This window comes from Artibeus jamaicensis, unplaced genomic scaffold, assembly GCF_021234435.1.
Source record: "Artibeus jamaicensis isolate MK-2021 breed Jamaican fruit bat unplaced genomic scaffold, CSHL_Jam_final contig_1127, whole genome shotgun sequence".
Classification (NCBI taxonomy): Eukaryota; Metazoa; Chordata; class Mammalia; order Chiroptera; family Phyllostomidae; genus Artibeus; species Artibeus jamaicensis.
Window position 1 is genome coordinate 1,802,253 of NW_026521219.1, and position 22,643 is coordinate 1,824,895.

At 38.5% G+C, this 22,643-nt stretch overlaps 1 protein-coding gene across 3 annotated transcripts in view; it reads left to right on the forward strand.

Moving 5' to 3' along the window:
• KCNQ5 (potassium voltage-gated channel subfamily Q member 5) overlaps nt 1-22,643 on the forward strand; it is a 505,983-nt gene that overhangs the window by 281,972 nt on the left and 201,368 nt on the right. The gene's annotated exons all lie outside the window — the stretch shown is intronic.

Sequence of the window (22,643 nt, forward strand, 5' to 3'; positions counted from 1 at the left end):
AAAGTGGCATAAAATTAGATGTTGTATTAAAATTAGTCACTTGCCAAGTTGGTAAATTAATCATTTTTTTACTCTCACAACTGTCTTCAACCATTACAAATATTATATTTTAATTACTTTTATAAAATAACTAATATAGTTTATAATTCAATAATATGTAATCTCATTTTCAAAATTAATAAATCTACTTAATTCATTAAAATATTATAAATTCTAAAGAAAATTTCTTGCTTTTGTCAAAATCGCCTCTCACCTCTCTCTTCATCGATTTGAGTTCCCACACATTGCTTAGTGTCTCTAGACCTTAAATACTCTCACTCCATTTAAACATTACTGTCCTACAAACATGTTCTGGTGTTTGCTCGTCTCTGTAATTGCCCCAGATTTTCAACTGTGCATTTTGCATAATTAGGAAGAACTATGGCTATAACTGTAACTGGGGTTGCAAGAGTTCCCCAAGGAGCTGAAAGTACACACAAAATAAGCTAACTCATAAAAATTGATAAATTATACCTGTAAGCTGGAATTTTAAAGGACTAAAGTATTTTATTACAGTAATTTATAATAATGCTCTATAAGAAGAAATTATAGCTTTAAATGCTCAGAGAAACTCACCATTCCTCATTTTGGGGATACTCAAGGGCAAAAAGACTTAGTGGCCCTGTTTGGTGTTCTGTAAATCCAGCTGCCAGCTGAAGCCCAGGTGACTTTGGACAAGGTACTCTGTCATCCTTTGCTTGAACCAGCAAGAATCTGTGCAAGGAACAAGATAATAAACCTCCACAGACATGAGCCAACCAGACCACTTTTAAAGAAAAAGTTATTCTTGTTTTTGCCACAGAATCATGTATCTGTAAAATATAGTAGCCATGAACATTAATATAATTTCAATTAAATTAAATTGCATTTTTAAATATATTTGATTGATTATGCCATTATAGCTTTCCTACTTTTCTTCTCTCCCTATTTCCCCCTGCCCCTCCCACCAGCATTCCTTTACCCCAGTTCATGCCCATTCGTCATACATACAAGTTCTTCGGCTTCTCCATTCCCCACACACCTCCCCCACGCCCCCCCTTCCCTGTTGATAGACCTCCACATGATCTCCATTTCCGTGATCCTGTTCATGTTCTGGTTGTTTGCTTAGCTTGTTTTTTGTTTTGGTTCTTTTTTAGGTTCACTTGTTGATAGTTGTGAGTTTGTTGTCAATTCACTATTCATATTTTTTATCTGCTTTTTCTTAGATAAGCCCTTTTAACATTTCATACAATAAGGGCTTAGTGATCATGAACTCCTTTTATCTTGGAAGCACTTTATCTGCCCTTCCATTCTAAATTATAGTTTTGCTGGATGGATGTAGGTCCTTGCCTTTCATGACTTTGAATACTTCTTTCCAGCCCTTTCTTGCCTGCAAGGTTTCTTTTGAGAAATCAGCTGATAGTCTTATGGGAACCCCTTTGTAAGTAACTGTCTCCATTTTTTCTTCCTGCTTTTAAGATTCTCTCTTTGTCTTTAATCTTAGGTAATGTAATTATGATGTGCCTTGTTGTGTACTTCCTTGGGTCCAACTTCTCTGGGACTCTCTCAGATTCCTGGCCTTCTTGGAAATCTATTTTCTTTGCCAGATTAGGGAAGTTCTCCTTCATTAGTTCTTCAGATAAGTTTACAATTTCTTGCTCTTCCTCTTCTCCTTCTGGCACCCCTGTGTTTTTGATGTTAGAATGTTTAAAGTTGTCCTGGAGGTTCTTAAGCCTCTCCTCATTTTTTTGAATGATTGTTTCTTCATTCTGTTCTGCTTGAATGTATATTTCTTCCTTCTGGTCCAAATCATTGATTTGAGTTCCAGTTTCCTTATAGTCACTGTTGATTCCCTGTACATTTTTCTTTATTTCACTTTGTACAGCCTTCATTTCTTCCTCTATTTTGTGACCATACTCAACCATTTCTGTGAGCATCCTAACTACCAGTGTTTTAAACTCTTCATCTGATAGGTTTGCTATCTTTTCATCACTGAGTTCTATTTTTGGAGCTTTGATCTGTTCTTTTATTTGGGCCATATTTTTTTTTGTCTCAGTGCACTTGTTACTGCCCTCCCTATAAGGGGCAGAGCCTTCACTATTCACTGGGGCAGAGCAACCAATTTGGCTTCATTGTGGTGCTGTCTGTGAGGAAGGGGGCTGACAAGGAACAATGCCACTTGCTCAGCTCCTGGCTTACTTCCAGTCATTTCACCACTACCTATAAGCAAATTGGGCCCTTCTGGTGCTGATTCCCAGGTGGGTAGACTTATGTAAGCTCTCGGACCCTGTGGGCTCCTCCAACAGACTCTCCTGTGAGTCTGGGAGTTTCTCCTACCACCGCAACCCCCACAGGTTTTTTTCAGTCAGAGGTTTTGAGGTTTTATTTCCCCCATACTGGAACCCTGGGTTGCCCAGTCTGTTGTTCTTCTTGGTTTATCTGCCTGTAAATGTGGGACCACCTGGTCCTCTAGCCACCACCTTGCTACAAGTCCCCTCCTCCCTGCCTACCTGTCACCACCACTCTTACCAGTCTGGATGAATGTTTCTTCTTTAACTACATGGTTATCAGACCTCCATACAGTTCAATTTTCTGGCAGTTCTGGTTGATTTTTGTTTTTAAATTTATTGTCGTCCTTCCTTTAATTGTGCAAGGAGGCAAAATGTATCTACCTACACCTCCGTCTTGGCCAGGAGTGATTAAACTAAATTACATTTTAATGAAAAGTAATTTCCTTTCTTTTGTATACCTATTAACAATTCTTTCCCATAGCATTTCAGTTATGTCTAAGTCATACCTCCTCACACAAAATGAAGGGCAAAGTTGAACTACCAAGCATACAAAAGGAGACCTCACCATTGCTGTATGCCCTTGAATTAGCCAAATAACTGGAGAAATGTGTGTTTTTGGAAGCCCTAAATAAATTCTTCACTTTGTGTTATTTTGCACTTGTAAATTTCATATTAAAGTAAAAATATTTTTATTGTACTACATCAAATAAATTCAGGGTTAAAGGTAGTGGAATTTTTTATTTTAAACCCTATATAAAATTGCAAATATGTTTATATAGGCCACAGTTTTCTCAAAATCCTGTCACATCTGTTTGACCACAATGGCATGAAATACTGGCTCTGTAGTCAAAAGGCAGAGGATTGCCACCTAAAGCTGAATGATTTGAGTACATCATTCACCCTCTCTAGTTCTTTTTTTTTGTCATCCTTCCCTGACCACCTCAGAAGTTGTTTTTATTCAGTGTGATTCCATATGAAATTACTTTGTTATACAAACAAAAGGTCAGATTTTGTTAGCAGAAAATGCTTGCCCCTAGTACCCAATTAAGTAATTAGTTAATTAATTAAGACATGGAACAAACTTTTATGGAGTGCCTACTAGGTGCCCAACATTTCCCAAGGCTCTGGGCTTCTGTTCATAGGGCGGCAAAGTAGATTCAGGGTAGGACTGGGGTGGGGGTGGGGGGAATGGGAGTGAAAACACATGAGCATGGAGTTTCCACTTGAGTGGATGGAAATATCTAAAATAAGACTGCGATGATGATTGTGCAATTCTGTAAGTCTACTAATAATCATAGACTTGTACATTTAAAACAGGTGACTTTTAAGGTTTGCATAAGATACTTCACTAAAGCTTTTATAAAAAATAAGTAAGGCACAGCCCCTACCAGCAAGGAGCTTATTTAGTCTAAAGGGAAAAACTGACATATAAACACAAAAGTGCTACACTATAGTAAAGAAATATGGGTGCTAATGACCTACAATTATATATAGTTGAAACTTCAAATGACTTAAGTATCAAAAAACATTAACATATTCCTCACTCCACAAGCAAAGCTGTTTCAAACCTAGAACAGATTTCACACTCTGTTGAGAGACATACAATATCTACAATTTGGAAAAACTCACTATCCCTTGTGCTCGACTTGCCATGTATGAGACTTTAGTTTAAGAAATATGGCCTTGACATATCTGGAAATGTTGCCAATATTGTAAATATGACGTTCACTGAGCATAACAGAACCTTAGTGCTGTTCGGAGAGCGGATAGAAGCAAGACTGGGGAGCACCGCCAAGCCCTGGCACACTCGTTTGCTTGAACTGGCCCCCCAACAAAGCTGCTTGGCAGGGATCTCCAATCACAGAACAAGCAGAAGGGAAGGGGATGGGTAGAGCAGGTGACCTCAAACCCACCCTGGTGTGCAGCTCTGCTTCCACTCAGAAAGAATGAATCTGTCATTTCAATCCATGTTTCCTATCTTCAGAGACACTCACTTTCCTGCTTTCAGGCCAATACAAGAACTTTCTTGCTCTAGGTTTTAGGTTAGATCTCAACTCTTCCAAGTTTTCCTGCACAATAGTTCCAGCGATTGTCCCAGTGTAAACCCTAAACCCCCAGACTCCTTTTCAACTAACAGATAAGTCCTCCTTGGAGAGACATCTCTCCACACAGTATCTGCCTCCCTGAAAATACACTGGATATTATTTTCTTCCAGCTTGATCTGTACACCTCAGAAGAGAGGCGTCCCCCACCCCTACCATTTGCGGTCAGTGATTAGTTCATGTATTCTTTCATTTACTCAACAAATATTTACCAAGATGTATTATTCCTTTGAAGTTGATCCAAGCCCATCAGATAATGTCTCTGATACTAAAGCACATGAAGGGATGGATGCCTCCCCACAGAGACATCTGCGTGGGCCCCGACAACACCTTACACGTGTGTCCTCACAGCAGAAAAAGGGCGGCATTTCTTTTCACTCACTCCTGGGGAAGTTGAATAACATGTGAAAATGATTAAAAAGATCAATAGCAACAATCATTTACTTACTGGATTTCTCAATTTTGTAACTAAATATAAGACAGCACATGAAAAAATATTTCCATAATGTCTTTCCCTCTGAGTCATTTTAAGGTTTGAAAGAAATATTCATTCTTCTTAAACTGTCTCTCTGGACCTTAGTTTCCTCTGTTATAAAATAAAGGGGGTAGATTTATGACTTCCAAGGCCTCTTTAAACTTAAATAGTCTTCAATACTCTGAATCACACCCAAAATTTACCCCTTAGCTCCAGAGCGAGAAGAAGAATTTTGAACAAGAACCAAATCAAGGCTTAATGATTTGACTACATCTACCAGAAGACAGTCCACCAAGCTGAATTATTTATGTGTTATTATTGAGGCAACTATCACAGCAGTCAAATTATTAAACTTTCATCAGGAAAAATCTTTTGCCTATCTCTGTTTGTTTTCATGAATAGAATGGGTGTCACCTAACTCAGCCTAATTTTTGTCTGACTGGAGAGTGTCCCCAGCCCTCCTCACGCCCCTGGGGCTGTGGTGCTCCCGTCCAGCCACTGCTGGTATGATCCTTGGATCACATGGAAAACAGGGCAGGTACAGCCAGGCCTGTGTGTGCCTCTGTGATGCTACCAGCTTACAGTCACACTTCCAGATGCCATCAGTGTGTGTGCCCCAGTGTACCAGTTCAGTCAGAAAAATTCAGGCAACTCTGCTCACCGCCTTGTACTGCCGCACAAACAGGCAGTACAAGGCAGTGATCAAGCACATGGACTCCGACCTGCACTACCTGGATTTGAATCATAGCTTCACCACATCCAAGCTCTGTGACTCTTAACCCTGGTGTTCCCTGTTGGTAAATAAAATAAAAATAATAATAGGGCTCTTTTAAGGATTAAATAACATCATATATGTGAAGTACATGATAAATGCTCTGTGTTAGTTATCTTTATGTCTTACCTCTGTGTGGAAAAAAATCAAAACTAAACCCCAAAGAGAACATTTACATGGTCAAAGACAATGTGTGATGACAGGAAGGTACCGACAGTGGGTGGGTCTGATGGAGCACCATCCGAAGTCCCTTTGTGTAAGGTTGTTAGGAGCCCAAAATGAGATGTTTATAAAGTGCCTAGACTAAGAGGTTCCCTTCCCCTGCACAATATCCTTAATTTTATTCCCTTTTCTTTTTCTGCCTTCTTTCCTTCCTTCTCTACTATCCCCCCCCATTCATCCTCCTTCTCTATCTTCTTATTCTCATGAGATGTGTATATTTCCCTCTCTCCCCCTTTCTCTCTGTGTCACTCTCTTTCATTCCTTCCTCTTTCAACAAAGGATCACTGGTTTCCTTCTCCATGCCAGGCACTCTGGGGACCCTGGCAATAAAATTGGGGAATGAGCCAACATGGTTCAGACTCCCACATAGTCTAGTGGAGAAGAAAGGTATTCATCAGATGACCTCACTGATAAAGGGGTAATTACAACATTAGATAAGTGTCCTGAGCCAACAAGACACTGTTTTACGAGGCCATTTATTGGAAGCCCCTGACCTCTCGGAAAGTGATAGGAGCATTTGCTAAATCTGAAGGCTTTGATGGAGTTTACCAGGGCCAAAGGAGGGGACTACATTCTTTGTGAAAACAATGGTTCACGTGGAGATCTGTGGCTAGCATGACCATTTTAAGAATGAGACTGGAAGTCAGGGAAAAATGTACTAATGGTGCCAAGGCCAAAGAGTGATGCACTGAAGAGATTTAGAGGAAATATTACAACATCTAGCAAAGAGTTTCTTTACCTTACAGATAACCAAACAAGATCCTGTGATTTATTTCTGAATAACAGTTTCTTTTGCATTTATAGAATCATGTGTTTTTTTAAGATTTTATTGTTTTATTTTTAGAGAGGAGAAGAAAGGGAGGAAGAGAGGGAGAGAAACACCAGTGTGTAGTTACCTCTTACACACCCCTACTGGGACCTCATGATCAACCCAGGCATGTGCCCTGACTGGAAGTTGAACTGATGACCCTTTGTTTCTCAGGTCAGCACTCAGTCAACTAAGCCACACCAGCTGGGGCTTATTGGTTTTAAATACATGTAGTTATTTACTGATTGACCTGCAGTATTAAAATCAAAACCTATTTCTCTTGTTCTACCTACATTTGTTTTAATATAATTATTAGTAATTACCCACATACAAAGCCAAGTACTCATCAAGGATTTTATTATTACTCTATAAAAATCCAGAAGTGGAGTCATTCTTGACACCTCAACTCTGTAGCTGTCATGAAGGCATCAAGAATAGACTCAAAAATATTTTTTACAGGCAAAAAAATTAAAGAGATTGACAGATAAAAAAGTTAAAGAAATAACCCAGTTGAAGAGAGATTCTGCTTTCAGTATACTAATTGCTTTTTAACTTTTCAGATTATTTGAGAAAAATTTGAATATACAGTTGAAACTTCAAAAGTATAACTGAGTTTCCAAGTGGTAAGAAATCCAGATTTTTGTCAACTCATTGTTTCTCAAATGTTCACTCTGGTGCTGTAGGGAATCTAGGGAGACATGGAATGGCTGTAGTAGAAGTAGTGTCTAGAGCTAAAATAGCCAACGATATTAGCCAAAAAGCTCATCACTCCAGCCTTGGCTTGCATCTATGTGTATCAGCCTAGTTGGCTGATTTCAGGAAAGAAAATGATTGTAATTGTTAATGGAAAATAACCTTTTTGAAATTTCAGTGTTTTACTTTATGAAGAGTATACTTGGCCTACCTGGTCACACTTCACAGGCTGTTTAAACTTACAAAGTTAAACTATCCTGAAAGGAGATTTGGAAATTAGATCATCAATTTTTTAAATTCATGTCGTGATCATTATTATCATTGGTACAACTAAAGAGGCAATTCAACATTGAGACAAACACAGTTTCTCCTCATTTACTATTAAATATAGTCAGCATAGTTAGTAATGCATGTTATTATCCCACATTGTTTTTTTAACTAAAGGTGTAGCTCAACTATTTCTCAAAAACACCAATCTTTATGCAGTCACTGAAGGATAAACTCGCCCTTTCTTATGCCATACAGAATGTGCACGATCACATCCTAAAGTATAGCTATTGTAAAAGATCTTTCACTTCAGAGGGGAATTGAACATTAATCAGGAATTTGTGTCAAATGAAAGTAAACTTGGTCTCACTGAAATAAGGTTTATTTTTAATTGCTAACAATTTTTGAAGACTAAATTACAGAAAATTGTGATCAATTTTCAGTATGTTGGGTCTTAAAATTAATCAGGCAACTGGGTTAATAATAGCATATTTTTATTAATCCATACAAAAACGCCTGTACTCATTCATCAGAAATCTTCAAAAGTATGTGCTAGGCAAAAAGTGTAAAATTATTATTTTTTTTAAATAAATTTTGTTTTCTTTCCAGCCCCTTCTTGCCTGTAAGGTCTCTTTTGAGAAATCTGCTGACAGCCTGATGGGGACTCCTTTGTAGGTGATTGTCCCCTTACCTCTTGCTGCTTCCAGGATTCTTTCCTTCATTTTAATTTTGGCTAATGTAATTATAATATGCCTTGGTGTGTTTCTTCTTGAGTCCAACTTTTTTGGTACTCTCTGGGCTTCTTGGATTTCTTGGAAGTCTATTTCCTTTGCCAGATTGGGGAAATTTTCTTTTATTATTTGTTCAAATAGTTTTTCCACTGGTGGTTGTGTCCTTCCCCCTTCTGGTACCCCTATAATTCGGATATTGGAGCGTTTATAGATGTCCTGGAGGTTCCTAAGCTTCTCCTCATTTTTCTGAATTCTTATTTCTTCATTCCTTTCTGTTTGATGATTTTTTTCTTCTTCCTTCTGGTCCACTCCATTGATTTGAGTCCCAGTTTTTTTTTCATCTCTATGGTTTTCCTGTGGAATTCCATTCATTTCCCTTAATTTAGCCTTCATATGTTTCTCTAATTTGTGGCTATAGTCCACCAGATCTGTGAGGAAGCTGATGACCAGTGTTTTAAACTGTGCGTCTGAGAGATTTGCTATTTCTTCATCACTTAGATTTATCTCTGGGGCTTTGAGGTCTCCCTGCGACATTTTTGGTCTGTTCTGGCCCTTTAAGTGGGAGGAGCGGCGCCTTGGATTCCCGCGTCGCTGGGTTGTGACGCTGTATGTGGGGGCGTGGTCAGAGGCGCCACCGCGCTGGTCCAAGCGCTCACTCCCTCACCCGCGTGCAACCAGGCAACCACAGTCAACTCGCTGCCACCGCCTCCCCACTGACTCCTCCGTAGTCGCTCACCCAGTGGGCCGCTCGGTGGCTCACTAGGTCCAATCCTGGGTTTGGAACCCGTGCGACTGGATTCGCGCTCTGGATTCCGCGCCCGGGTCGATCGAGCCCTCCTTTGTAACTCCTCACCCGACGCCGGTTTCGCCCCTTACCGGTCGGGCCGAAGAATTTGTTGTTAGCGGACTTCCGAAAAGTTCAGTTTTCCGTGTTCTGGTTGTGTTTTCTGATGCTAATATTTAGTTGTCCCTAAACTTGGTTGTGTGAAGAGGCACAGCACATCCACCTTAAACCTCCATCTTGGCGGAAGTCAAAAAGTATAAAATTATTATTTGAAATTTTGAATAAATTCTGAGAGTAGTTGTCACTAAGAGTGAATTAACTACATTTTTGGTCCATTAATTTGGGGAGATAAGGTGGCATAGATGTTAAAGCATAAGCTCTGGAGCTAGACTTCCTACGTTCCAAACTTATTTTCAATACCAACTAGCTGTGTGATCCTGAGCCAGTTATTTCTTTGTGCCTGGTTTTCTTATCTGTAAAATGGGAATGATAATAACACACAATGTTTGCTAACTTTTACACAGCCCCTACTGTGAACCAGGCACTGTTCTAAGACAGAAGGAGAGAGAGAGGTGATATTACATGGCTGGTAATATTCTTGGATCAACTATACATTTAATCTTCATACAACTGTATGAGGCAAGCACTGTTTCCCTTTGTCATAGATAAGAAAACTGAGAAACCAAGAAGTAAAACAACTTGTCCAGAGACAACTAAAGGCCAAAGTCTGAATTTTGACATAAGGGTGCTGAGACCCAAAGTCTCTCCTCAACCACAACCCTACATTGCCAAGTGCACCCATCAATATCAGGCTTAAATGAGATTATATACCTAAAGCACTTTGACCATTATATGGTTCTAGTAATATTCAATGAGCAGTAATTATTATTGGTTTATAAAAATTATAAACCGTATTTTTCTATATGATGTCTCCTACTGCAATAAATATTTAACATTTCACTAAAATTTTCTTTTTACACCATATTTAGCTATGTTTTGTGGGATTTATAGTAGGGTTATTTTGGGGTCAACAGAAACTAAAAGCATCACACATTTTTGGTTTTCATGATTTTATATACCAAGGTATGAAGCAATCAAGGTTAACTTTTTTAAAACTTTTTATTCCTTTTTTTTCTACAAACACTTGTAAAATAAGGCACCTACTATATGCCTGGCATTATTCCAGGAACTATTAGAGAGCAGAGAACCAAATTGACCAGGTCCTGGCTATCACGGAGCTTACTTCCTAGTGAACTATTTTGCCATTGACTCAATTCCAACTTGAACCTTTAATCCTGGGAAACAGTGCCACAACTCACATGAAATCTTCCCTGGTTGAGCATCTGGGACATTAGCAAGGTGATGCATTACACAGGCCACAGTCCTCTGTGTCACCAGCCTTCACCCACACACTTGAGAAAAGGCATTTCGGGACCTCTGAGAACTGCATCCATAAACAAAGCCCGTAGGGAAACAATGTGCTGGCTGTGTTTTTCTCCACTGGCCCAGGAGTGGACGCCTTACCAGTCAACCCACTCTCCTGGTCACTGCATGGAAAAAGCCATAAGAGGTCCAAAACAGGAGCTGAGGATTTTAAGTTCCTGAGAACAGACTTCAACCACTGAATTTATTCCCTTATGTTGTTTTCTCTTGCAGTTATGCCTTTTAAATGTTTTTTCATATTCTGCTACGATCAATATTATGTGAAGTGATTACATTAGTGAAAGCTTCATATCAGATTATATTCTTTTACTAGACAAAGAAAAACAACTCATTATTGTAATGTTATTTTTCAAGATACTTTTTGAGCCTCTTTATTATTTAAGGAGAAATTACCGAGCTTATAGAAGATTTAATCTCCTAAAACTTAAGCGGCAGCGCAAGTGTTTCTTTTCTTCTGCAGTTCTGGTGGGCTCCTCTTAGGAAATGGCAGGAGAGAAAGGAAACTTGTTTATATTGACCACCCACAAATGTCACATGCATAATCTCATTTAACTCTCACAACAAATCTGGAAGCAAGCACATTTGACCACGTGAAAATAGAAATTGAGGAAAGCCATGTGTCTGGCCCAAGTTCACTGAGGCAGCAGGACAAGGACCCCACCAGCCATGTCGTATAACATAGTCCATGGAACCCAGCAAGTTACTTGAACAGAGATCCTGCAGATGTGTAGTTATCAAACCAACATGGTTCAAAACAGAAAGCTGTTCTGAACTGCCTTTTATAGATTCTATTTTTATATTAATATTAGTGTGAAGAACCATCTTGATATGCTTTTTACCAAAAACAGTTTATCAAAACAATTGAATTAGTAGCCACCCACAACTGATTTACAATAATTGTATATCAGTTATACTTTTCAGATAAAATGCTGCATATTTGAATTTTTTTATTAAATTCATTGGGGTAACATTGCTTAATAAAATTATACAGGTTTCAAATGTATAATTACATAATGCATCATCTGTATATTGTATTGTGTTCACCACCCAAAGTCAAGTCTCCTTCCATCACCATTTATACCTTTACACTCTTCTACCTCCTTTACTCGCTTTCCCTCTGGTAATCACCACCTTGTTGTCTGTGTCTATGTCTTTGTTTCTTTTGCTTAATCGCTTCACCATTTTTACCCAGCCCCCCAATTCCCCTCCCCTCTGACAGCTGTCAGTCTGTTCTCTGTATCTGTGAGTCTGTTTCTATTTTGCTTGTTGGTTTATTTTGTTTGTTAGAGCCCACAAATAAGTGAAATCATAAGTTATTTGTCTTTCTCTGACTGGCTTATTTCACTTAGCATAATGCTGTCCAGGTTCATCCATGCTGTCACAAAGGGTAGGATTTCCTTCTTTTGTTATGGCTGAGTAGTATTCCATTGTATCACAATGGAATACTAAGTGGTATCACGGCCTTTTTGTCCACTCATCCATTTATGGGCCCTTGGGTGACTTTCCAATCTTAGCTATTGTAAATAATTCTGCAGCAAACTTAGGGGGCATATGTTCTTTCAAATTTGTGTTTGGGGTTTCTTTGGATATATTCACAGAAGTGGAATTAGTGGGTCAAAAGTCTGATCCATTTTTAATGTTTGAGGTATTTCTATACTGCTTTACACAATGGCTGTACCAGGCTGCATTCCCACCATTGGTGCAAAAGGGTTCCCCTTTCTCCACATCCTCACCAGCACTTGTTTGTTCATTTACTGATGACAGCCATTCTGACAGGTGTGAGATGCTATCTAACTGTGATTTTAATTTGCATTTCTCTGATGATTAGTGACATTGAATATCTTTAGAGATGACTTATTTTCACAATAGCCTTTGAACCTCAATTAACTGCACTTGTATTAGAGAGCTGCCAGGGCCTTGTAGTAGGTTCTAATGGGTCATAATTAATAACGGCAATGTTCAGAGAAAAAAGTAAAATTTTGCCCTCATGTAAAAACTAATAAATATATCCCACTAGACATGCTGTTTCTCCTGAGCTTTGAATGAGAAATAGGGGTTGTTTCACACTGCAAATCTGAGGTCAGGTGGTTTCCAATTTATTCTCATGACCCTAAGTCAGGAGTGAAAGCTTGGAGCATCTAAAGTCATTATCATCACCAAATAATATTTATGATACAGAAAAAGGGCAAGGTTTGGACTGGTAAATATGGCTGAGATTTTAAAAAGTTCTTGCATTCTTGATAGGTCATAAGCCTATTGTGCACTGATTTAGGACACCGAAAGCCAGTGGAGTGTCTCTAAGGAAACACCAGTGAAAGGTCTCTTACACTTAGTGTAAAATCTAAGGTAGAATTGCATCACATCCAGAAACGTTATCTGTTTTTCCTTCTGTACTTCAAAAAGCCAAAATTATTTTTTTAATAGTTCTTTTTTTTATTTTTATTTAATTATTTTTCAGGTACATTTTTTTGTCTATTTCTCCCATCCCAGCACCCCCCCGCCCCGTCTTCCCACCTCCCTCCCATCCCCCCCCCACAGTCCTCATCCCTGTGTCTTTCATACTTGTTCTTCAAAATCCCTCCCCATTTTTCCCCTTAAATTCCCTTCCCTCTCCCCTCTGGTCACTGCCCACTTGTTCTCTATTTCAGTGTCTTTGTTTTTATTCTGTTTGCTTGTTTGTTTTATTCTTTAGCTTCCTGTCAAAGGTGAGATCATATGGTATTTGTCCTTCAATGCCTGGCCTATTTCACTCAGCATAATGCTTTCCAGTTCCATCCATGTTGTTGCAAAGGGTAGTAGCTCCTTCTTTCTCTCTGCTGCATAGAATTCCATTGTGTATATGTACCCCAATTTTTTGATCCATTCATTTACTGACGGGCACCTAGGTTGCTTCCAACTCTTGGCTATTGTGAATTGTGCTGCTATGAACATTGTGGTGCATAGGTTCTTTGAAATTGATGTTTTAGGATTCTTGGGATATAATCCTAGCAGTGGAATTGCTGGGTCAAAAGGCAGGTCGATTTTTATTTTTCTGAGAAAATTCCATACTGTTTTCCATAATGGTTGTACCAGTCTGCAATCCCACCAACAGTGAACTAAGGACCCCTTTTCCCCACAACCTCTCCAACATTTGTTGTTTGTTGCTTTGTTTATGATAGCCATCCTGACCGGTGTAAAGTGGTATCTCATTGTGGTTTTAATTTGCATCTCTCTGATAGCTAACAATATTGAGCATCTCTTCATGTGTCTCTGGATATTCTGTATGTTCTCTTTGGAGAAGTGTCTGTTCAAGTCCTTTTCCCATTTTTTAATTGGGTTAGATGTCTTCCTAGAGTGGAGTCGTGTAAGTTCTTTGTACATTTTGGAGATTAAACCTTTGTCTGAGGTATCATTGGCAAATATGTTTTCCCATACAGTTAGTTGTCTTGTTAATTTAATACTGTTTTCTTTAGCCGTGCAGAAGCTTTTTATTTTGATGAGATCCCATTTGTTTATTCTTTCCTTTATATTCCTTGCTCTAGGGGACATATCGGTAAAAATGTTGCTGCGTGGAATATCTGAGATTTTCTTGCCAATGTTCTCCTCTAGGACTTTAATGGTGTCACGGCTTATATTTAAGTCTTTCATCCACCTTGAATTTATTTTGGTGTATGGTGTAAGTTGGTGCTCAAGTTTCATTTTTTTTTGCACGTAGTTGTCTAGTTCTCCCAACACCATTTGCTGAAGAGGCTATCTTTACTCCATTTTATGTTACTGCCCCCTTTGTCAAATATTAATTGACTGTAGAGAGTTGGTTTGATTTCTGGGCTCTCTGTTCTGTTCCATTGGTCTATGTGCCTGTTTTTATGCCAGTACCAGGCTGTTTTGATTACAGTGGAAGAAGCCAAAATTATGATTGATCTTTAAAGAGGCCCCTGTCTAGCAGTCTATCAATCTATCTATAATGACCACATTTACTCTGTCAAATGTTAAATAGTAAGAGATATTGTTGCCATCATGGAGGACAGATATATGTGGAAAGTTACACAGATAAGTTACACAGGGATAGCTTATAGTTCATTTTGTTTTACAATATAAGGTTTTAACTAGAATGTTGGCTTCTGTACAATTTAGATACAGTAAAAATATGTTTAAAAAACATTGAAAAAAAAACTTCAGGAAAGTCTTAGTGGCCCAGTTGTACAATGTTATTAAGAGGTACCAACTTACTGTGGTTTTCCCAGAACACCAAAAAAATCGATTAATGTAGCACCCCATCAGTTTAAAAAGCAATTCTCAGATTTCCCCACCATCTCAAAATCAAATTTTATGGTGGCAGATATTTAATTTTAAAATAATTGCTGAACTGAACTTTGATAAACAATATTACAAATACAAGGAAGTTTGTTAACATTCCCTGAGCTCATTCCTATGAGATTTTAAAAAGAAAATAAAAGACTGACTACACAAATAACCAAGACTTTTCGAAAACCAGCTGGCTTATAAATTCAGCTGACCTGTCATGACCACACTTCATAGTTAAGAATCATGAGAAGAACTTGTTCTGAATCTTCTGGCTGTCTCCCCATGCAGAATGAGCAAATATCTTCTGTGACATATACGCAGTGTTTTATTAGGTTCTGGCTTCCTTTCTCCCATGGAATGGATCATTCTTTTTCACAGACTTAGGGTCAGTACCAATTTTTCCTCTCAAGGTATATATTATGGGAAAAGAGAAAGTGGAGATTGTCTATCTTTTACCCTCGCCAGTTACTAAGGTTGCCAGTTATCTTAAAGTTAAATCTATCCCCAAGTAAAGCAACATATGTTTTTATATTTATGAAAAATATTCCCTTAAGTTATTGTCTATATTTTAGCATTTAGGTTACTAGTTATACTAATAGATTAACCCATGTCTACAGTTCATTTTGGTTTTTCTTAAGTAGATTCATAAAGAAAGCCCTAAAAGAGCTTGAGTTTATCAAGAGAAGATGAAGATTTTATGTGACTATTTCAATAACTCAAAGTTAAATTTATCTTCTTGAAATTCCATAGGAGAGGATGATAGATAACATGGACCAAAAGAAGTGTTAAGTAGCAAACAAAACACAGACAATTTCACTAAAATCTCTACTCCCCTCTCCACTTAATTTTCTTTACTCTCTTATGGTTAGTATTGTTATTAGATCAAAATTGTTTCTCGGTTGGCAGTGTTCATGTTTACTTACATTGACTCAAGAAAAACAGAAAGGAACACTTATATTTTTAACTCATTAAAATTAAAGCAAAACACAGACACAAGTCCTTGGCCCTCGAAAATGGGCATTCCAGGTGCAAAAGTTGAGCCCTGGCTTACATTTAATGTTAAGTCTCTACAATATTAGACAAATCTTCTGCCTATGCTATCTCATAGGAAATATGGATAGTGGAAGTATTGTTTGCTCTCTCAGAGCTATTGTGGCACTTGTTTTTCATGGTCTGGAATCCAAGGGTACAGGATAGAATTACATGTTGCAAACAGCATTGCCAGCCATGTAAAGTGAAGCAAGACACTTGGATCCACCATGTTGGAACAGAGCCTTCTGATTGAGGAGATGGGCAAGGACAGGTGTAAATACCCTGTGCTTTTATGTCTCTCCTGTTTCTTTAAAACTGATTATGGAACATCGACATTAGCAAATGTAAGATATTGTTGAGTCTATATGCTCTATGCCTATTACAGTGTTTAGTATTACAAGCTGAACAGAAAAATATTTAATTACAATGGTATAACTTTCAAAGTATTCTTATTGCACTTATTTTTACATATACTTCAATTTTATCATATTCAATTTTGACATCTGTGCTCAATGCACTATGAATTGGACATTTCTTCAATATTAATAAATCATTCTTGCAATTCTTTTCCATAAATTACGATAGGAATAAGTCTAGCTGCTGCTCTCACCCAAGTTACACTGGGAAGCAAAAGTAATATTTACTTGATCATTCTCCCTCCGCCAGTAAACTAAATTTATTTGGAAAAATAATGATTGTCAACTTAATTTCGTATTCAATTGTGAAGAAAGAACAAGACTTCTTTTTATCCAAACACTCTACCCTCTCAAATGTTTTTTATTCAAAAACAATGAAGTTGTTTTTATCCTGAAGAATCTATTAAAACTTTTTACCTTTTTTAAATTCCCAAAGGTGATGCAAGAAATTTTCTTTTGTTTTTTAGAAGCAGAGTTAGTATATGAAATATCACAGAAATTTCTTTTGAATATTTTTTTCAGCAACTATCCTGGTAAGCCAAATCACTAAAAATCAAGAATAGCCAAGACTAAAACAAGGGCCACTTGAATTTGAACCTCTTATTGCTTGTTTTAAATGTCTGTCTTGATAGTTGTTTGCATTAGAAACTGATAGAGTAGCCAATATCACTTTCTTTTGATGTGCCACTGGTGGCTAGTTTTGGTAAACAAACTGATTAAAAGATTATCTGTCATCCAGAATTTTATCATCTTTTATATCGATTGGCTTGCTTGGCATCAGGACTCAGTCGAGTATCACTGAATGGAGTGGATGCGGCTATCGCTTCCCGAGAAAGAAACTAAAATTGTTGTCCATAATTCAGACAAAATATTCACTGATTATTGCCAACTTGCATGATGCATGAAAGAAAAGCCCAACTGGTTGGTAATACACAGACGGCAGGGTCTCCATTCATGAGTCACAGGAAGCACGGCGCTTCTCTCAGCTGCCTCACTGCCTCACTCAGTGGGGGAGGCAGCTGCTGTGCCCTGCATTCACCTGGCCACCGCAATGACTAAGACACTCGTGCCTGCTGCGGCAATGGCCACAATGATGACCACACTGACGAAGACAGTTGGGCCACAGCTGTGTGTGTGTCAGAGGGGCTTGGGGGAGGGGTGTGTTCCAAGGGCTGGTGTAGTAGAACAATCCCAGTCTGGCATGGTTCATCTTGAATTCAAAGGGTAGGCTTTCATGACCTGGAGGAAGACCATACCACAGAAGGCAGAATCCAAATAGTAATTCTTTTTGCCTCTTAGGATGTCATCAGGATTAATCATCCAAATGGAACCTTCTACACTCTACAAAAGATCATGTGAAATGAAGTTTCTACTGATATTAGATTAGATATCTGGTTTCAAGACCTTAAAGCTCTTCTTCTGTAGCCTTTTCTATTACTGCTTCTTAGATCTGCAAATGTAGATTGTTTCCCTGAAAACTTTGAGCCTGATTTCCAGTTCCCTCTATTTCTCCCCAAATCCTGAAGAAAAAAGAATAGTGAAAATTTGAGTATCTTCCATACAGAGGGGGTATATTCGGTGTTCTAACCCATGATTAAAATGTTCAATTCTCTCCTTTTTCTCAGAACTTCTTTTCCCAAAAATTATTCTTCCTTAATTTAACCCCTTAGCTTGCTAGTGCCAGAACCTCTGCCCTCCACTAAGATATGTAACCTAGCAGTAATCATGAAAACAACATGTATACCTTGGCTCACTTTTTATTTGGTGATAGTGTTCTTATATCTTAATCCACAGCCATTTCCCATAGAACATCCCAAAGAACAAATACCTTTCAGGGATGAGGATTATGTACCTAGAACAAAGGGCAAAAATTAGTTTTAATACATGAAGAAGATGATCTCATTCCTGAAGAGCATAGAAGAAATATACTCTGAATTTCATATTCTATCCAAATTTACTAAATTAAAAGAGAAATGAAGGAACTTGATGGAAAAGTAGTTAACATTTCACTAAATAAAATGGGTATCATGTCTCTGAAATTAAATAGTTTGGCTTGTATAGCTGTGGTTAGATATGAAAGGATAGTGTTTGTGCCTGACAGCTGAGATCATTACTTAAGAACAATTTGTCCGTGTGGAAAAAGTGGCCATTCTAAGTTTGCCAAGTAGAAGTAAATTAGAAGGGTAGGTGGTGCAATGGAAGCAAAGAGGAAGGATTGAGTGAGATTAGTATTATTAAATGAGGATAGTTGCAGTGTCACATAAAGAATTCAACTTCAAAGTTTGACTTCGAAAAAAAAAATGTTCCCAAAAAAACACGCATGTGCACATAAGCCTAGACACGCAGAGCAAACACAAACATCCAGGATACTCTCTCTCTCCTATTTGTGCCAGCAACTTTACTGTTTATTTGGTCTAGGAGGTTGTCCGGCCCGCGGAGCAGTCAACTGGGGCTCGACCACCTACCTAGAACAAATGAGTTGGGGGGACAAGAGGCGCGAAGAATGGCAGCAAGACAAAAGATTCTGATCAAGCTGCAAACTTTATTTTTCCGAACTGGGTATATATATAGGGGGGAGGGAGAGGAAGGAGATTAGGTTGCTTGCTATTGGCTAGCTTGAGACAAAGAAGGGCCCGCTTATTGATTACTTGGGTGCAACTGGTACTCGTGGACACCTCATGTGCCTGTAGCCGATTGGCTTGGGGAGCGCATGCACACCTCATGTACCTGTAGCCGATTGGCTTGGGGAGCGCATGCACACCTCATTTACCTGTAGCCGATTGGCTTTGTGGAGCGCACAGGTTCCTGTAATCAATGCAATGTTTTTAGCTAGAAGCCAGGTGTAAGGTTCCCAACATAGGAGGTTGTCCTTCTGAGATGCCCAGTCATTTCCATCACTGAAAAGGAATTTTATTAGACATGCTGCTAAAGCCACTTTAAGACCTAACATTGTACACTTCTTATACACAGCTCAGAACCTCTGCAGTTCTAAATCACAGGACTCTAGAATCTGTATCTTGTCACTGTTTCAATAAGCACTCCACAATTTTCTAAAGAAAATATTTTATACTGGTATAAAATCATCTCAAAATTGGAAACACAACAAAAATATTTAACTTTCTAGGGGAGGAAAATAGTTTTCTCTCAACCCTTCTAGGTTCGTAACTGAAACACCCCCCCTAATAAAAGACAAATAAACAGGGGAAAAACAAACAAAACTTTAATGTATGTACCTGGAGGACACTCAGGAAAACTGAGTAATTTCCCTAAATGGCTCGAGACATTGCCTTAAATACTATCTCCAGCTAATCACAAAAGAAGACATTGGGAGTGGAAGGAAAGCCAGTTATGGGAGGTTACCAGGAAAAACTCGGTAAACAAGGGCATGATTGTTATGCAAATTCAAGTCCCGGCTTTTTCTCCATGAATACATTTCTAGAGATTTAGCCATCCTTCTCTTCCCAGTACAGTGAGAGAGACAAATGGAGAGTTCTGTGGTTATCTGTAGAGGCAGGAGCAGGGCACACAGAGTCAGGGGTGGAATGAGACTTCCTCAATGTACACCTGTTACAGAGTTTTGGCTTTTAAAGCATGAGAATGTATTCTCTATTCAAAACAAAAGTAAACAAAAATTTAAAAGTAAAAATGTAAGAAAAGTAAAGAATTGTGGTGAGAAAATGCAGATGGCTGGAGAAGAAAGCACAGTCCGTATTTGACCACAGTCTTCACTCTTTATCTCATCATTCTGGGGCTGAAATGTTTCCCTGGAGAAAATTTATGAGACTTCAGTCATAATGACCATCCACCAACAAAGAGCAGTAACAAAACCAAGTCCACAAAAGGCTCTGGCCACTAAAGTTAAAAGTTCTTGGCAATTATTCAAGGGTTTGTTTTTTGGGGTTTTTTTTTGGCAGACCTCAGTACAGCCAAGTAAGAATATGTTGTCTCTGGGGTCATCTTCAAATACTTTATGCAGCTTCCTTATAGGTGACACAGTACGAGATTCCCTAAGACCACGCCAAGCTTGTGGCTCCAACTGTAAACCTTTGTTCACCAGGCTTACCTGAAAAATCAAGCGCTTCACACCCAGACTTGTCTGGCTTCAGGGCTGTGTCAAAGAGCAAACAGGGAGGGCAGAGTGGAGAAAGAGGAACAGCAGGAGGCTTTCGGGCGGGGAGGTAAATGGTGAAGAATGAGTACAAATAAGTACAAAATAATCCTGCAGAAAACAATTTGAGATAACTAAGGAAGCATTCTAGTGTATCCACTTCAGGGAAGCTTATCAACACTGTTATACTTTGATAAACAAAGAATTAGGTAGAGCATAATTGTATTCTCTAAAGATTTTTCAAGGGGTGTGTGTGTGTGTGTGTGTGTGTGTGTGTGTGTGTGTTGATGAAACTCTCATTTCCAGTAAACTTAGCATAAGCTATTGTTTTTTAATCTATCATCAGTTATAGAAAATGTCACTCTATAGCAAAAAGGAGCAGGGATTTAAGTTGAAAGCATGAGACAATAACCGATGTGTTTTTCTAAACACATAGCCCTTCCCCAGGCAAACTTAGCACAGTAAGCTTTTTAAATGGTTGATTCCGTATGTGTGGTTAAATTGTCTAACATCTGTTTAATGAGCACATGATCCTTGAAAGGAAGCGCAAACATCAGTATTGGCCGTGAGGGACTCGGGGCCCCTACACTCTGCGTGTGTGCACAGATTCATAGTCTTACAGTTTCCCAGTCTTGTCTGCTGTTGCTACCTTTGTGTCTGTATCCTGTTAACTTGAAATTCGTCCTTAGCTCATGGAAAAGGTCTCCCTTTTTTTTTCTTCCTACAAATAGGAGAAGGCTTTTGGCAGATTTCTTCAAAAGCAGTTAAGTCAGTAGCATCGTGGAAAATTGGCGATGAGTCAAGGACAAGGACAGATCTAAACATTAGTTTGGGCTATTATCACAGGCAATTGTTCCATGATTTTTCATTCCTTTATTTTTAACATGTAACGTAATCACTCACAACAATCCCTCCTAAAGTGAACCCGCTGGTCCATTCTAATCATTGTGTAGTCTAAGTAATCATGAAATTTAAATTTAAGTTGGATACATAAACATTATGGCAGAACATGAATAAATCATCCAAAGGCGTTCAGTATTGTTCGTTTTACACTTCTTTAAACTTAATGCAAAAAGTCAAATTCAGAGCTTTGATTAAATAAAATGGAACAACTAGATTACTTTGACATATTGCATTTCTGGTAATGTCCTTTTGCCCTTTAAATCGTTTTTAATTGCTTTCAGTGTTGCCAAAATGCATGATCACTCTAGTCTATTATAACTACAAGTAGGGATTTTGTGCCTCTAATATAAACAAGATGTTTACTCCAGGTGATTTCATCTATGCTATATTGGTTGGGTTTCTTGGGTATGGGGTGCAGGTTGATATAGAAGGAATTAGGACCTGGTTCTTGAATAGTGTCTCAAGATGTTAGCAACCTTGAAACTGAATTATTTTGCATTTTATACTTTGAAAGCACTGTAGTGCCCAAAGTACAAAAAAATGGGTCTTCTAAGGTTCTATTTTTAAAGCTACTATGCAAAACCAATTGTTCTCACAATCAGGCCAAATTTAAACTTTTTAAAGTGCTAAGTTCTTTAGCCTATAATTCTGTCACCATTTGATAGAAACTTTTCCTTTGCTGTCAACTAAAAGAGAAGGGAATAAACTAATGAATTTTGAACACACACTTCACGTTGAGATGTGCTCAGACTGCTTCTTTGTGCTAGCTCTGTTACTGCAGTCATCGTTTCATGTAATACTTGGGAGCAGCCCAGTGTCAATGTCTTCACTTTACATATTAAAGAAAACACCCAAGCTCAGAGAGAATGCTCAAAGCCACACAGCAAGTCAGTAATCAGAGAAGAGATCCAAACCAGGACAAGTCATTTAGCAGCTTCATAATTACATTGCTGATACTGTCAGATTCCAGGAGAGAAGCTGGGAAGGTTGAACTCCCAAAATTTTGGCTTTCCTCCCTCTCCCTTCAGGATGAGCTTTTGACATCTTAAAACTCTGTGAGTCAAAGGTTCTGAATGTTTAGAGTTACTATTGGCAGACTATTGAAAGGTTCCTCAAAAGTCAGTATGGGTAACCCTAACTGGTGTGGTTCAGGTGGTTGGACGCCATCCTGCAAAGCAAAAGGTTGCTTGTTGGATCCCCAGTCTAGGCACATGCCTGGATCCCAGGTTCGGTCCCCACTTGGAGTGCCTATGAGAGGCAGCGCCTCATATCAATGCTTCTCTCCCTCCCCATT